Genomic DNA, 5,492 nt, shown 5'->3' with positions numbered 1-5,492 from the left:
GTGGGTTGCCCTGAGCGAGAGGGACTGCACCAAAGTCACCCAGCTGGCCATCGTGACTAAGGAGGGACTAGAACTCCCAAAGTCACCCAGCTGGGTTTCATGCCTAAGGCAGGACCAAAACTCACCATTCCCTGCTCATTGGCCCAAAGTCACCCAGTCCGCTTGCTTGCCCAAGGGGGGACTAGAACTCACCGTCTCCTGGTAATTAGCCAAAATCACCCATCCAGCTTTCATGCCAAAGGCGGGACTAGAACTCTCAAAGTCACCCAGCTCACTATCATGATGAAGGCGGGACTAGAACTCACCGGTTCCTGGTTTCTTGCCTGAGGCGTTAAGCACCAGACTCAACTGACTAGAGGGATTCTTCTTGGGTTTTTGCTCTCTCGGGTACAGCAGAGGTTCCATGCAACCATGAGGACTAGAAACCTTGCTGGTTTGTGGGTTTGAGGATTGGAAATGGCAGTTTGTGGGAAAAGGAAATTAGGACATAGAGGGGGGCAAAATATAAATGCATTTATAAGTTTAGAAGCCATTTCCTTATCATTTTTCTTTCCCTTTTTTTTTCTATTTTCTTTTTTCACTATCTGCTATTTTTCTTTATTTTCCTTTTTGCTTTTAATTTGGATAAAACTGTCTCTAATAACATAAATATCAATTAGTATAGTAAAGTATAGCATAGTATAATAATGTCACAGTTTAGTACAGTACAGTAAGTTGTTGAGGACATGAGGACTAGAAACCTAACCAAGAAAGCAGCCCCTTGGTAAAAAAAAAAAGAAAAGAAAAAAAAAGGAAGCTCTATACTTCAGCCCTGTGAGGTGGGTTGCCCTGAGAGAGAGGGACTGCACCAAAGTCACCCAGCTGGCCATCGTGACTAAGGAGGGACTAGAACTCCCAAAGTCACCCAGCTGGCTTTGACCAAGAAAGCAGCCCCTTGGTAAAAAAAAAAAAAAAGCTCTATAGTTCATTGGCTTCTTTGTTGCCTTGTTTTCCCCAGATGAATAAATGCAAGCAAAACCTTCCTGCGATGTTGGATCAGATGCTGGGATTCCTGAGGAGCCGGAACTCTTCCCATCGCGAGGCAGCTGCCCTCTTAATTGGTAATCACCAATGCCAACTCTGGAAGGAGGGCAGGAAAACCCAAGACAGGCGGGCGGCCTTGTCACCAAAAGGATCTATGCAGAATTAAGCCATGTCGCTTAATCAGACTGGAAGCTGCTCTTATACCGTGTGGCTTCTCCGGAACGGCTACGATCGCGCAACAGTTTCTCAGGCAGTTCCTGCCCTCTTTCTTAAGGGTATCGCTGCCGTTGTTAAGTGAGCCACATGGTTGTTAAGTGAATCTGGCTTCCTCCCGGATTTGGCTCAGCCGAAGATCGCAAAAAGTGATCTTTGACCCCCAAGACACTGTAAGCGTCATAAATACGAGTCGGTTTGCCAAGCATCCGGATTTTGATCTTGATGTGGCAACGCTTCTAAGTGTGAAAAGCAGTCGTAAGTTCCTTTTTTCAGTGCCATTGTAACTTTGAATGGTCACTAAATGAACTGTTAGAAGTTGAGGACTACCTGGCCTGTATCCCTCTCTCTTGTATAGGCAAACCCACAGCCGTGGCTTTTTCTCTGGAAATATTTCCAGCTGGCCTCCCATTCTAGTATTAACTGGATTCAAGGCTGCTTAGATTTTTTTCCAAGATGATGGTTGTTTGCACAGTCCTAGAACATAAAGTAATAGAGTTGGAAGGGACCTTAGAGGTCTTCTAGTCCAACCCCCTGCTAAAGCAGGAGACCCGATTCCATTTCAGACCAGTGGCTGTCCAATCTCTTCGTTAATCTCTTCTTGAAAGCCTCCAGTGAGGCCTGGAGACAAAAACAGAGGAAGAACGGCTACCCCTCGTCCTTCTTATTATTAGACAGACCCAATCCCTGGAACCATCCCGTAAAGTCCCAAAGCGACTCTTCCAAGTGGAAACCAATGAATTGCGCGTTTTTTTCCTGAATCAGTCGATTTAGCCGTCTCTGTTAACCCCACCAACGTTTTCTTTTTACGTGCCCAGGCTGCTGCGCACAATACATGCAACCGGAAGTGATGACTTCAAAACAAATGAAAGAAGTTTTCCTGGGTGAGTTTCAAAGTTCCCTCGCTTGAAACAAGGAGTTTTTCTCCAGAAGCTCTGTCGCTGATCAGGGCTGGTTCTCACGGTTGATCCCGGAAATCCTTTGTTTTCTGGATTCGTTTCAGGTCTCCAGGATCTGCAAGGCGATTCCGAAGCCTCAGTGGCTCAGGCTGCAGCTGACTCAATGCAAGAAATCTTTCGGCAGTGTGGCCATCTGATCAAGCCGGGTCTTGTTAGTAGTCAACTCCTCTCCAAAGGCATCAGGAGGATCTCCGAGACCAAGCAATAATAGTTTCATAGTTTCATAGTTTCCATTATTGTCATGGCACCTCATAGAATGAAATTAAGTGCCATCCTCACTGTATATTACACTTTTTAAAAACCCTATAAAAATAAAACAAAAACACACTTCCTTCACATTGTATGCAATTGAATTAAAAAACCCTCGTATTGTATTCATATTGCACTGTACGTAGAATTGTATAGTTACTGCTCTGCGATAGAAGCTGTTTTTCAGCCTACTTGTCCTTGTTTTTATTGCCCTGTACCGTCTGCCAGATGGTAATAGTTCAAAAAGAGGGGGGCCCAGGATGAAATGGATCCTTAAGGATGCTTTGAACTTTCTAAAGCCAGCGGGAGCTATAAAGCTCTTCCAAAGTGGGGAAGGGGCAACCCATGACCCTCTGGGCACCTGCCTTCCAGCTGGTCTTTGGGGAAAGCGAGGAAGCGTGAAGATAATTCTTACATCGCGAAGGACCACGAAGGAACGTCGCAGAAACAAGACCTGGCAGGGAGATTGTGGAAACAGGCCCTGGAGATAGACAGAACAATTTAATGTCAGAGAGAGGAGAAGGTTCCACGAGAAGGTCACAGAGCCACAGGTGCTATTGGAGAAGGGTGGTAGCAACCATCAACCATCGATGATATCTGGAACATCTCCACTCTTGCTCGTCTTCCAACAGAAATAGGAACGCCTAGAGTAGGGCAGATGCAGAGAGCTGAACACTCCGTGGGGGGAGATCTAATGTCCTCCAAAAAGATGCTCATTATTATCCACATAGATGGAGCATTGAATAAAAGCCTTCGGGAAAACCTCTGGATCCCAAAGGCGTCTTCCCATGGGCCCTGATCTCCTTTGGAAAGCATGCGACGTTTCTCAACTTAGTTTGTTAAGCCAGAAGGTGGCCGAGCACTGGTCCCCTCCTCATATCTGTTCCTGGCAGTCCTTTCAACTTTCAGCCCTGAATGAGCCCAGCCTCATAGGTTGTAAGTTGGACCGGTCATAAACCAGGTCATCCTGCGTCCGTGATCTCTTTAATGACTTTTAAATGGATTAAGGGAGTTGTTCAGTACAGACATTGTCAATAATCATATATTCATGTGCGTCTCCTAGGGGAAATTGTTTTGAGAATAGAAGAAGAAGAATAGAATAGAGCTGGAAGGGACCTTGGACAGGGGTGAAATGTAAAATTTGTTACTACCGGTTCTTTGGGCGTGGCTTGGGGGGGGTAATGTGACTGGGTGGGCATGGCCAACTTTGTTTTTTTAACTTTTCAAAGCATTTTTTCTGCAAATGCAAAAAAATGCTTTGAAAAGCCTCTGCCGATCAGGCAACACAGCTGGGATTGTCAGAGGCTTTTAAAGCATTTTTTAAAAAAGCCTCTCTGCCAATCGGGCAACTCAGCTGGGATCGGCGGAAGCATTTTTTCGGCGGAAGAGGTTGTAGAAAAAAGGCTTTTAAAAGTAAAAAAAAAGCCTCTGATGATCGTGCGGGTCAGCTGGGCATGGTGTGTGTGTGGGGGGGGGGGGGATGCAGGGATTTTTGCTACCGGTTCTCCCAACCACCCGCCGCCATCGCTACCGGATCGGGCAATCTGGTCCGAACCAGGAGATTCACCCCTGACCTTGGAGGTCTTCTAACCGAACCCCTGCTCAAGCAGGAGAATTTACACAATCTAAGATAACTTTGTCCTCTTAAAAGCCTCCACTGATGAAGCACCCACGACTTCTGGTGGCAGGCTGTTCCACTGGTTAATTGTCTTCTTTGTTAAGAAGTTTCTCCTCAATTCCAGGTTGCTTCTCTCCTTGATGAGTTTCCGTGGTTTCTTCTCCTGCCTTCTGGTGCTTTGGAGAATAATTGGACCCCGTCTTCTTTGGGGTAGCCCCTCAAATACTGGGAAACTGCTATCATGTCGCCCCTAATTCTTCTTTTCTTTAGAAAAGAATAGCGTCTAATTATGGTAGATGCCCCAAAGTGGAGAAAGGCAGACCAAAAAGGCATAGAAATATCAGGACAGGTAGTTCTCAACTTATAACCGGTCATTTAGTGTCCGTTCGAAGCTACAATAGCACTGAAGAAAGTGTTTTACGTCCCTTTTTCACACTGATGACCGTTGAAACATGGTTGGTCCTCAACTTACGACCACAATTGAGCCCAAAGTTTCTGTTGCTAAGTGAGACATTTTTAAGTGAGTTTTGTCCCATTTTACGAACCATTCTTGCCACCATTGTTAGGTGAATCTCTGCAGTTGTTAAATCAGCAACAAGGTTGTTAAGTGAATTGGCTTTGCTGGTCAGACGGTCGCAAAAGGGGATCACGTCACCCTGGGACACTGCAACCGTCGTAAATGTGAATCAGTGGCCTAGTGTCTGGATCTGGATTGTGTGACCCTGGGAAATGCTGTGGAAAACAGCCCTAAGTCACTTTTTCCGTGCCGTTGTAACTTTGAATGGTCACTAAATGAACTGTTCTAAGTCAAGGACTACCTTACCCCAAGGCTTTCCTTTCTTTTCGTTCTCCACTTTCCGTTTCCTTTCTTTTCGTTCTCCACTTTCCGTTTCCTTTCCTTTCGTTCTCCACTTTCCGTTTCCTTTCTTTTCGTTCTCCACTTTCTGCCAAGTCTTTCCAAATTCTTCCAGCAGATGGTGGCATAATCTTACGAGTCTTCCCTCAGCCAAGTTCTGTAAAAAAATAATAATCAGAATTTGATTTTGGAATGTTGGAATTTCCCGATATATACGGCATACCTTGTTTGAACTTTCTGAACATGTCCCGGTCAGTTTCTCAACATGATGAGATGGAGGAATAAGACTGAAGAAGAAGATTCGCAAAAACAGTCAGGAAAAAATTGAGATGGAAAAATTACAATCTTTTTGCCTGGGGAGGATAGTAGTAGTGAAAATGAATGACTAGACTTTTATTTAGGGACATGATTTGTTTTGAAAAGTTATATTAAGTAATCTTACGTTTGAATTGTTATGGGCTACTGACCAAACTTTCACTTTTGTCCTGAAGTATATTAACACTAAAGTTAATTTTAAGGAATGCTTTGCTGAAAATCTATATAAGCTTATAAAGAATGTTTTGTTGAAGAATAA

The sequence above is a fragment of the Pantherophis guttatus genome, chromosome 18, assembly GCF_059756535.1.
Source record: "Pantherophis guttatus breed Tessera chromosome 18, ASM5975653v1, whole genome shotgun sequence".
Classification (NCBI taxonomy): domain Eukaryota; kingdom Metazoa; phylum Chordata; class Lepidosauria; order Squamata; family Colubridae; genus Pantherophis; species Pantherophis guttatus.
The sequence above is the reverse complement of the archived record's forward strand: the minus strand, read 5'-3'. Positions refer to the sequence as shown.